The following is an 11,644-nucleotide window of genomic DNA, read 5'->3' on the forward strand; positions in this document are numbered from 1 at the left end:
CCTTCCAGAAATTATGTGGGATGTGATATGTATTACATAACAACACTTCCATCCATTCTGGGAGAGAAAATTAAAAGTTGCCAGAGAAAGAGCTAAAAAGCTTGCTTTCATAAATATGCATGAAAGATTTAAAATTAGCAAATAAATCATACACAAATTATGATCTACAGCAGCAGTTTTCAGACTCAGGTTATACCACATTGGCAGTTGTCATATAAATTTAGGAAGTTAAAACCAGCATTTTGGAGTAGAGTAGGATAGCATAATAACAGATATGCATATTAACGATAACAATTGTTTCCTGATTTTTTTTTCCAGAAATGTGTGTGTGTGTCTGAGTGTATTTGTACTACATTTCTTATTGGAGTCATGGCCGAAGATCTTTCAGAACGCTCTTCTAGAATATATTCGCAAGCTAGACCAGTTCTACTGTAGTAAAACAGCCCCCAGATCTCAGAGGTTTCACACAACAAAGGTGTGTTTATCATTTACACAAATTTCATGGAGGATCTGGGTAACTCCCCAAGACCATAGATTGCCATGCAGTGACTCAGAGATTCAGGCTGCTCCAACCTTCACCCTTAGGTTTGGCATAACAGCATGAGGCTGTGACGGTCAGTGGGCAAGAGAAAGAACCCATGAACGCTCACACCCTCTTCTACATTCAGTACGGAGGAGATGCACAAGTCATTTGACATAGTGTGCGCTGGCCAGTCCTGGTCAATGACGCTGCTACACAGGAAGCAACTGAGAGATAACAGGACAACTAGTAGAATCCTCGGTGAGCACCAGGGTCTCTACCACAGAGAGGACTTGATAATCCCTTAAAACATATTCTTACATATTGATTTACATGGCAACCTGTTCACGAAAAGTCTCTCAAATGGCTCCACCCATGTGACTACACACTATTCTAGCAAATCTGGAGAGTTATTCATAAAAATACAAACATCTTACATTTATCATATTTGTTGTAAAAACAATTTTCAGTTTTGTCCTGTGATCCACTACTTACAAAACCCAACTAGTAAAATCTTTAAAAAAAACCTGTGGCTAAAAACACACCAGTTCAGTTCAGTTCAGTTCAGTCACTCAGTCGTGTCTGACTCTTTGCGACCCCATGAATCGCAGCACGCCAGGCCTCTCTGTCCATCACCAACTCCCGGAATTCACTCAGACTCGCATCCATTGAGTCCGTGATGCCATCCAGCCATCTCATCCTCTGTCGTGCCCTTCTCCTCCTGTCCCCAATCCCTCCCAGCATCAGAGTCTTTTCCAATGAGTCAACTCTTCACATGAGGTGGCCAAAGTACTGGAGTTTCAGCTTTAGCATCATTCCTTCCAAAGAAATCCAGGGTTGATCTCCTTCAGAATGGACTGGTTGGATCTCCTTGCAATCCAAGGGACTCTCAAGAGTCTTCTCCAACACCACAGTTCAAAAGCATCAATTCTTTGGTGCTCAGCCTTCTTCACAGTCCAACTCTCACATCCATGCATGACCACAGGAAAAACCATAGCCTTGACTAGACGGACCTTAGTCAGCAAAGTAATGTGTTTGCTTTTGAATATGCTATCTAGGTTGGTCATAACTTTTCTTCCACGGAGTAAGTGCCTTTTAATTTCAGACTGAAAGGCATAAAATTCAATCTGATCGTTTGACAGACTGAATGCTGCTTTTCAACACTGAAGTCCAAAGAATGATTTTCCAAAGATAAAATTTAAAAACTGATAATTCTTGGGACTACCCTGGTGGTTCAGTGGTTAAGACTTCATCTTCCAGTGTAGGGGCTGAAGGTTCAATCTCTGGTTGCGGAGCTAAGACCACACATGACTCAGGACCAAAAAACCAAAACATGCAACAGAAGTGATATTGTAACAAATTCAGTAAAGACTTTAAAAATAGTCACATCAAAAAATATTTTTTAAAAAACTGATAATTCTTACAGACTTACTACCATGCATCATTGTTGCTGTCACTTATAAATTACGAAGAGTGGTTTTCGTGAGAGCGATGCCTTCATGGGTTGGCATCACCTGAGAACCACACGTTACAAAACCTTTAGGAAATGCAGCCAAGCATTTCCTATTTAGAGAGAAAAGTGCATCAGGAGGATTGGTGAACTCATAGCCAGAGTAAGTTTTTGAATGCCAAGAGTCTAATTTGATAGAAATTTCTAGAACTCAGAATGCCAAGATTCGAGACACTGGCAGTGAGAGAGGACAAGGGGGCTGTAAAACACTGGGAGTTTGCCATAAACACAAGCACAGGCTGGGTCTTGGGCCAGTGAAGGTGATTTGATTGTAGCTGCCATGTGGTCTTCTGTCAAAGAAGGACCGAGTTGCGGTGGGGCGGCAGGGGAGCGGCAGGGGAGCGGCGGGCATGCAGCACGTGGGAGCTTAGGAAGTGCAGAGTCATCATGGAAGCTGGGGACAGTATCTGAGTGCTCAGTGTAGGGGAACACAGAGGCCGGTATAAAGGGGGATTCTAGCCTCTGAAGAACTGACGTCAGTTGAGGACCGGGCACAGGGAGGCCAGCCCCAGGCGAGCTCCTGGAAACCCCTCCACCTGCCAACGGTGAATCCAACCCCACGCACAGCCTCCCAACACCTTATTCAGCTTCCCAAGGACACCGGCACCGGGCGAGAGGGTGACCAGCACCTGGACGTCTAGGAAAGAGGCTCCCTCTTTGCTTTACAAATTAATCAACTCCTACTTGAGTTGGTCCACTGGTCTCTTGTGCATTTCATTGCCAAGAGTCCCTTTCCTTGGGTTCAAGCACCTCTCTGTTGAATTTGGTTTTGAGCTTACAAGGGGCCAGGAATCAAAATCTGACCTGAGGTAAATTTCCCAAGCCAGCCTGCCAGCTTCATTTTTCTTCTAGAATTTAGAAAACATGCACTATCAATCTGGGGATAGAATAAACTGACGATGGAGAAATGCGCCCAGCCCCAGAGATGAAGACTCTAATATTCAGTCCTGGGCAGTTTGGGATGGGATGGGGGTGATTAGAAATCTCAGCCCACAGGGTTTTAGATGCCCAAACAGCCAAATGAGGCTGGGAATTCCTTAGTTCTAAAGTGAACTAAGTTCCACCAGTTCCCACCTGGATGGCTTCAGGCCACCCCACCTTCACAATCCCAGCATGGAAGTCTCAGGTCCTAGTGCCCTGAAAGATGTCCTGGTTCACCCAAGAGGACAGCCATGGGCTTCTCCAAGCTGGATGGAAGACAGAGACTGCAACTTCTCTTTTTCTTTTTTGACCCTATGTCCTGGAACTGGCCACAGGTGACAGATAAGCTGCCAGGTAACTCCCTGTCACAAGCACGCTAGCATGCAGGTGAAGGTGAGTTATTGACGAAGGATGTATCTCCTGATAGAATATACATCTCCACTCAAAACCCCATTTATGTGAGTAAAACATAGGTCCGCATGGCTTCTCTGTGGCATTTATTTGCTTTCATCCAAGCACGAGGGATCAGAGCCAAGTATTTGCAGTAACTGTGGTACTTGAACAATGCTCTTCATCATCAATGTGCCAAGTGCCATACAAGCTTTGAGGTGACTTTACTTACCACCAACGGTCCAACTACAAGTCCAAGATGCAGTACTTTAGGATAAACTTGATCATAATGGTTGCTTGGAGATTCTTTCTTATGATAAAGCTTCAAGTCAAGGAGACACCTAAATGGAATTTTCCAACATGAAAAAGAAAGGGACAAAACCAGCAGCAATGCCAGGTAAGCCGTATCTTCTGATGCAAGTTGAATTTTTTATGAGACCTTGTTGGTGCGTGTGCCCTACAGCAGGGATCAGCAAACTACAGACCAGGGCCCAATCTAGCCCCCTGCCTGGTATATAAATGTAAATATTCTTGTTTTGTAAATACAGTTTTATTGAAAGCCATCACATCTATTTGCTTTTGTGTTGTCTGTGGCTATTTTGAGGCTAACATGGCAGAGTTGAGTAGTTATTAATGCAAAAGAGCCTGAACAGCCTATAATCTGGCAGGAAAAAAAAAAAGTTTTCCAACCTTTACCCTGTATCTCTCTCCTCGGACAGTCCCATAGGTCACCATTCACACCAAGCATGCTCTCTCTGTTGGGGGTGTCCTCTGGCTGCAGAGGTGCACAGGACCTCACGTGCAATAGGCAGAAAAGCCAGAGAATCAGTGCCCCAGAGCCATGCTCACCTGGAGAAGGAGGGGGAGCTGGTCCACCCCAGCTTCCTCACCTCCTATAGGGATGACTGATGATGCTCTACCTGGCCTCTTCCCTCCAAGTGGAGCACAAAGCAATAGCCTGAAGTTAGTGCAGCCTGAAACACCACTGGTGATATTAACAGACAGAACTGAGTATAAGGCACTATTTGTTGTTGTTTAGTTGCTAAGTCATGTCTGACTCTGCGATCTCATGCACGGTAGCCCACCAGGCTTCTCAGTCCATGGCATTTCTCAGGCAAGAATACTGGAGTGGGTAGCCTTTTCCTTCTCCAAAAGCACTATAAGCAGAGTATAAGAGAAGCATTATCTTCTTAATTAGAAAAGCAGAAGAGACCACTAATGCACCACATGGACCAAGCACCTGCACTGAACAAGCAGGCTTGCTGGATGTGGGGGACAGACATCACCACCCCTGGCAGGGGGTGCCACCCAGAGGTGGAGCGTGAGCACCCCTGGCAGGACGCCCTGGAAGAGCCAGGCCTCTGAGGAGACTGCAGTGAGGCCGCTTCTGCAGATGTTGGAAAGACTGGGAACTGGCTTCAGCTGTTGCTCAGGGAAGGAAGTGCCATGACCAGGATGAAGTAGCAAATGAGGACCACAGTCTCTCTCTTCCCCCCTTCCCTCTCCCCTACCAGGGGGATGATGGCGTATCAGGGACAAGACCGCAGCTCCACACCCCTGGCACCCACCGGAGCATAGACAGGCAGGCTTGGCGCTAAGAGCTGGGGCTTTCTAATAGCATGCCCAGGCCCTGTGATCACCACTCTATAAACCACCAGCACCTGAGATCTTGTTTAGGGTCTGCCTGGGGGCAATCCCACCTAACTGAAACCTCCATGAATCCCCACCTTGATACCAAACCTCCTTCACTGGAGGTTTTCTTGGGGATCTCTGGGGTTGCAAGAAGAACAGAAACGAACTCTGACTCATAAAGACACGGAAGCTGCATGTCCAAAACACTCCGAACTGAAGGGAAGCCTCAAGAGCCAGCCTGAACCAGCCTGGAAAGGGACAGAGGCTGTAGCGAGCCCCAGGACCGGGAGGCATAGTGGGGACCATGGGGACCACATCAGGACTCCCCGATCACAGGGCGGCTCCTTCATGTTCATCTTGGCTCCGCTGGACTTGGATCTCCTATTCCAACAGTGGGTCTGGTTTGGGACACTTGCCCACCCACAGTGAGAGGAAGGCGGGGTGTCTCGTGGGTCTGATCAGGGCTGTAACTTGTGTGAAGGAGCAGCTCCTCAGGACAAGATCAGGGCTGCCCCCGCCCAGCAGTGGGGAGGGAGGGGTGTTTGCTGGGCAGATGCCAACCAGCCATCTCAGAAGCTGACTCTGACACAGGAGTCAAGGTCAAGTCATTTATTTGGAAGGAATCATCTTTATGTAGGGAAATAGGCAGTGGGACAGAAGAGGAGGGGTCCCATTTGGGCCACAGGGATGAGTGGGTCTCTCCACCCGCATCTGCAGCTGACACCCACTGGAGACCATGTACAACAAGCCTCCGGGTGGTCCCAACAGAGAGGCAAGAGAGCTGGGGTGTCCATGCACCTGGGCATCACCATTCTAGATGAGGGCCACTCCCGGAGCCCCAGTACTGCCAGCCTGCCCAGTGTGTGGGCCGAGCTCACTCCTGGGGCTGCAAGAACCCCTGGCAGAGTCACACGTGCCTGCTCTGCTGCTTGTGCCTGTACCAGACACGTGGGGGCCTGAACCAGACCGGCGAGGGCTGCAGGACCAACCTGGGGGCCAGCTCCTAAGTGCAGCTGAAACAACAGCTGTTACCGGTCACCGTGACTCAAACGCTTGGAAAATGGTAGGTCCTGGCAACTGGGAGGCAGTTTCTTTATGGAGGAGGTGGCTCTGGACAGTCTCGGTCCTGGGCTTGAGGCTGAGTCAAAGAGGAGACCAGCCTCCTCCTGCTCCCTGATACAGCAGTCCGGACCAGTCATTCCGAGCACTAGCACTCTGGGGTCTCAGTGTTTGGCAAAGCTACAGCGTTCTCCTGTCATCCATGTTGTTGGGGAACCTGCTTTGGGCCCCTGTGTTTATCTTTTTTATACAAACTTAAGTGCTTGTTTTCAGAGACCTTAGGAGAGGAAAGCCCAGGAAATGAACCCATTCTGCAGCTCTCCCGGGGAAAACAGAACCAGGTAGGAAAAGTGCAGAGGAGCAGCCAGGAAAATGACCGAGTGGGGCACTGGGGCAGGGGGAACGGGCAGGGGGGCAGGGGGAGCGGGGCGTCGAGGGTCAGAGAGCCCGCCCACACCCCAAGGCGCTCACCGCAGGCTTCCCTGCACTTCACACTGCAACCCTGGCTTCAAGCAACGGGGGCTCCGTGAGACGCTGCTCATCTGGCCCCTTGGTCCCCCTGGACCTACCGCCTTCCTCCCCCACTCCGGTTTCTCCCACACTCCCCCCTTTATTTGTCTTCCTTGAACAGCCTAGTCCGTTCCTGCCCCCAGAAATGGCACGGAAGTAATAAACACACCGGGCTCATATTTCTCGGTTCTTTCACCTGCCCTGGAGTCTAAAGGTGCCCAGGGATGAAAGGTGCTTGGGGTCTGGGTGGTGCACAGTTGAGACTGCGAAACCACCTACCACGGCTGTGGGTTGGGCTTTGCCAGCCGGCACCGCCCTGGAATGGGCGGAGCCGGGTCCCTCTGGGGGCGGGGCTTGAGTTGAGGGCCCCGTTTCCCGGGTGACGGCCGCGCGGAAGAGGCGGGGCTAGGGCCTCCTGGCTCCCGGGGCCGCTACCTGAAACCAGGGCCTCCGACAGTCGATCAGTAGTAGAGCAGAAGAGAGCGCCAGAGGCCAGCGGCTCCGGACCGAGCAACTCTAGTCGTGGGGACGGGCGACGGAACGGAATGAGGCTTGGGAGAGGCCGGTCCGAGGGACAGGCTGGAGGCGTGGCCTGTGAGACCCGGAAGCTGGCGAGGCGTGAGGGGGTGTGCCCGGCCCTGGGCGACTAGTAGTATACCAGTAACCCAGCGCTCCGAGCTGTGGGTCCCGCAGGTCCAAGTGTGCGACCGCGCGTCTGGGGGGCAGCGGCGTTGGCGGGCCATGCCTGGGGACTCCCAGTCGCTGTGGGAGCTGGTGGAAGAGCACGTTCCGCTCCCGAAGCGGCCCGAAATGAGGAGGATTCTAGGGGAGACGACAGTGGATCTGAGCCTGGAGCTACGGGCAGAGGTTGGGGGTAGGAAGGTGGGCCCCACGGCAGACCTGTCCCACGACTCGGATGCTTTTCTCACCTTCTAGGGGTCCCTAGCCCTGCCCAGTAACTCTCGAGCTCTTGTCGGATCTCACTGTCCGCCCAGCCCTCTCCAGTTTAACTGCCCGGCCCCTCATTCCCCCAGCTTCTTTGCCTCCCTTCACTTCCCTCCGCAGTCACCGAGGTGCCCCAGCTCTCCTTGCAGGTAGTGATGTTACGATCATTGCTCCAAGAGGCTCGATCTATCCAAGCCTCTGGATCGCGCCCCACCTCTGACCTCTCCTCCCTTCTGGCACCACCGCCCCTCTTAAGAGATCTTGTGTGCCAGGAACTGCGGTAGCTGCTCCAAGGTCTCCGCCGGAAGGCCAGCTGTGAGGGCATGTTGGAGCTCCAGACCTGGGTCTGGGCCCTGTCTCCAGAACTCAGATGGGCTAGCCTAGCAACTGACAAGGGGCCAGGGTCGCCTTTCCTGTGGTTCCCTGGAAGGAGCCCCTGAATTGCCTTTATGCATCTTCTGCAGGGACCAGACTCAAGCTTGGGTCCAGTATAGCCCCAGGGTCCTGCGCTTTGCCTTGGAGGAGCCCAGGTGTGATTTGCCAGAACAGGAGATGTTCCAGATGAGAGCTGGTGAACCCAGGTATAGTAGTAGGAGAGGCGGGATCTGTCCTTGCTGGGCAAAGGACCCCAGCCAGCTGGTAGGTCCCACCTGCGGGCATGGAGGAGTTCCTGGTCTGGGACTGACACTTCTACAGCCACCTGTGGTAGAAGTCAGCCCATGAGGGCTGCAGAGGCCCAGGAAACACGTGTCAATCCTGGACTTGGTTCGAGCTGGCTTTTAGAGTACGAGGAACAGGTTTCCACACAGATACAAAGAGAAGCGCTTTGTAGGAAGAAGAAGTACACGCAGATATGAGTGGAAGGAAGGACTTCATCCAGGGGCCAGGTGTCCCTCAGGCTCGGATAGCCAGGCTGTGAGGACTGGGTGAAAGAGTGCTAGGGACTGAATGAGATAAATCAGCAGCAGCGTGTTCACCACTGAATGGTAGCAACTTATGTCTCACACGTCCTTATGAAGGGGGTAATGTCCCCATTTTGCAGATGAGGATACTAAAGCTCATAAAGGATGATTGACTTTCCCAGATTCACACCAAGGAAAAGGTGGCAGAACCCATGGGCAATCCCAGGCTCCAGATCTCCTTTTAGTGCCATGTCGTGTTGCCTTTGTGAGAAAGCACAAAATTGTCTAGGAGAAATGGCGTTTGTGTCCTGAAGGCCTGGGGTGAAGCAGCATGGGAGAGTGAGGTTCTCTTCATCTGCCAGCAGCTGTCACTGGGACCTCAGCATCATCAAGGACCAGCTGAACGTGTCCCACACTGACCAGGCTGCTGGACACCTGCGGTGAGGCCCCCAAGTGTGTGCAGTGAGGGTGGAGACAGGGAGGGTGGGACTGTGGATGGACCCTGATGTACTGGGACTACTGGGAGGAGAAGGGAGGGAACACACCTGGCTGGGAGACCCAGGAGAGTGGGGCTGAGGTGGAAAGGGCAGGATGCTGCTGAGGTTGCTGTCAGGAATCAGTCAAGTACAGATGCCTACAGGGGCCTTGGCCTGAGGACTTTTATCCTGGGAGGTAGGGAAGAGATGACACACAGAAGAGTTTTTAAAGCAGGGGCAGGGCTGTGATGCGGGAGAGAATGGAGGCAGGAGGACCCACAAGTCTAGTCCTATCGTGTAGAAGAGAGAATGCTGCTCCTCAGGGTGGGCCCTGGGAGGCGGGCAAGGAGAGAGGACACACCCTGCCCAGGAAGAGGCTGGCAGGGCTGCAGGGCTGTGCTGGAGCAGCATGCGGGCAGCAGAGGCAGAGGTGGACTGAGATAGGAGGGCCTAGAGGAGGCTCCTGGGGAGGCCCGGGGTGGGGACCGCATGCAGGGCTCCGCTGAGGCCCGGGTCGGCAGCGCTGCCTCCGGTGCTGCACTGTCCATGTCCCAGGGCCCGCCTTGAGGAAGAGTGCCATGCGCTAGAGAGGGAGATTCCCATCCTGCAGGTAAGCTGCAATCCTGGGCCACCCTGCCCCCAGCCCTTCTGCTGAGCGTAGACGCCCCAGTGTCTCACCCAGGGTGTGAGATTCACACACATGTGTCTCTGTGTGTCTCTGCCTGCAGAGGTTGTGTGAACCCTGGGTCCATTTTTCCTGTGTGTACACTTACGTGTGTGATCCTTAAGTATGTGAACCCATATTCCAGTTGAGTCCCTAAGTCCGAGGTCAGCACTTTTAGATCAACTGTTGGGTCTGCCTAGGTCTTTTGCCTCCTTCTCTTCCCCAAGTCTGGGTTCAGGTCTGCCACTCCCTTGCCAAGCTCAGCTTTTCAGGGAGAGGCTGGTGTTCCTCTCAGGAGTCCCCCCAGGTGGTTGGGAGGAAGAGACTGCACGGGCTGTTTCCTGCGCCCCACCATGGGGATTCTGGCCTGGGCACCCTGCCCAGTCCTGCCCTGTCCCTGCCGTAAAGCCAGGTACTGAGCCAGCTCTCCCTGCAGCGCTGCCTGGAAGATGAGTATTCAGGGGCCCCTCGGCCCTCTGAGGCAAACCCAGAGCCCACCCTGGCAGGTGAGAACCCTAGCAGGCCCCAGAGCACCCAGCGCTCCTCTCCCACTTCCCCCTACCCCGTCCCACCTTGCTCTTGTAACACAGCCTGGAAGACTGGGTGCTGTTTCAGGCAGAACCTCTCCTCCAGAGCTAAAGGAACAGAAGGCAGCCATGTAACAGCAGCTTCAGGCACCCCTGAGGCCTTCCTATTTCTCCCCCAGGCACAGGTAACCCAGAGCAGACAGACAGCTGGATGGGGCAGGCTGAGTGGCAGGCCATGATCCCCTCACAGCTACTCTCTCCCATTCAGGCCACAGCTCTTGGAGTCCTCCAGCCAGGGCACCGGACTCCTGCCTTGCCTCCATGGGGCTGCTGGTGTTTGGGCCAGGCTTCTCCAGTGCCGCCTGCCTGCTCCCCCTCTGGAGCGCCGCCCCAAACCTGCCACTGGGGATGGAAGAGTCAGTGCCTCCTCGGGAAAAGGCCAGCTTATACTCTGATGTCTAGTGCAGCACCCCAGGCCCCAACCTGAAGGGCTGCTCAGGAAGGAGGCTTCAGCTTCCGATGGAACTCGTCCTGTCTGCTACTGCTCTCTTTCAGCTGCCAGCGTCCAGCCCACTTCAGATCTAGTCTAGGATGAGCCCTCCCCAGGATTCCACTGCTGTCTGTCTGTCTGTCTGTCTGGCCCCCACCCTACCTTCTCACCAGGACCTCAGTGTCTGGTCCTGACTGTCACAGCCTCTGGCCTTTCTCCTCCCAGGCATCCCCCCAAAGGCCTGGCAGGAGGAGGTCTTGTCCCAACCCTGACTCATGTCCCCCTGGAGAACCCAGACAAAGCACAGCAGCAGCTCAGAAACAGGAATAGAAATTTCATTAAAACCTATGGACTTTAAAATTCTAGTGGTACACATATGGTTGGGGGTGGGAGGCACACTGTTATTGCTACAGAGGATTAGAGGCGGCTCTTCCGGGACTGTCACTGCACAGAGGGGCACAGAGAACGGACACACAGACACTGCAGGGCTTAGGGGAAGGAGTTTTGTCTCCAGAGAGTGGTTGGGGCACACGGGCTGGGGCAATTTGGCACGTGAACAAGGGTAGCCCAGTTCGGGAAGACTGGGCTTTAGCCTGGCGGTGGTAGGGCAACGGGGTGTCATTTAGAGTCCACTTCCCCGGGGCTCTGGGCTCAAACCTCCTGCTGAGCATCACCCCATACCTACCCACCAGAAATGAATTCTTTGGGTGGGTTCTTGCATCATGGGCCTCTGCTGGGCAGGCCCTGACAGCCAGGGCTGGAAGGAGGTTCAGGGACCTCAGAGCTGCCAAGTGACATGCAGGCGGGCCTGGAAGACAGATTGGGCCCGAAGCCAAGGCAAGGGGGTAGCAACCACAGATAAGATAAAAGGGCCGGGCCACACAGCCTGACCCGTATGTAACACTCACAGCGCCGCCCCCCTGCCTCCAGGTAGGAAGATCTGAATTAGCCTGAGCAGAGGCTGGGATCCACCCCAAGGGCAGGAACACTGGTCAGGAGGCCGAAGATTCAGGGACAGGGACAGGTAGGGGACCCACCCAGAACCTCAGCTCAGGGCAAAGTATGGGGGCATCAGAGGCCATGTGAAGCCCAGCAGGC

The 11,644-nt window shown here is 53.3% G+C and overlaps 1 pseudogene; it reads left to right on the forward strand.

Annotated features, from left to right (window-relative positions):
• The first annotated feature begins 3,332 nt into the window (after positions 1-3,332).
• On the forward strand, positions 3,333-10,511 carry LOC138091097 (coiled-coil domain-containing protein 24-like; annotated as a pseudogene).
• Positions 10,512-11,644: the final 1,133 nt, after the last annotated feature.

This window comes from Capricornis sumatraensis, chromosome 15 (assembly GCF_032405125.1).
Source record: "Capricornis sumatraensis isolate serow.1 chromosome 15, serow.2, whole genome shotgun sequence".
Lineage (NCBI taxonomy): Eukaryota > Metazoa > Chordata > Mammalia > Artiodactyla > Bovidae > Capricornis > Capricornis sumatraensis.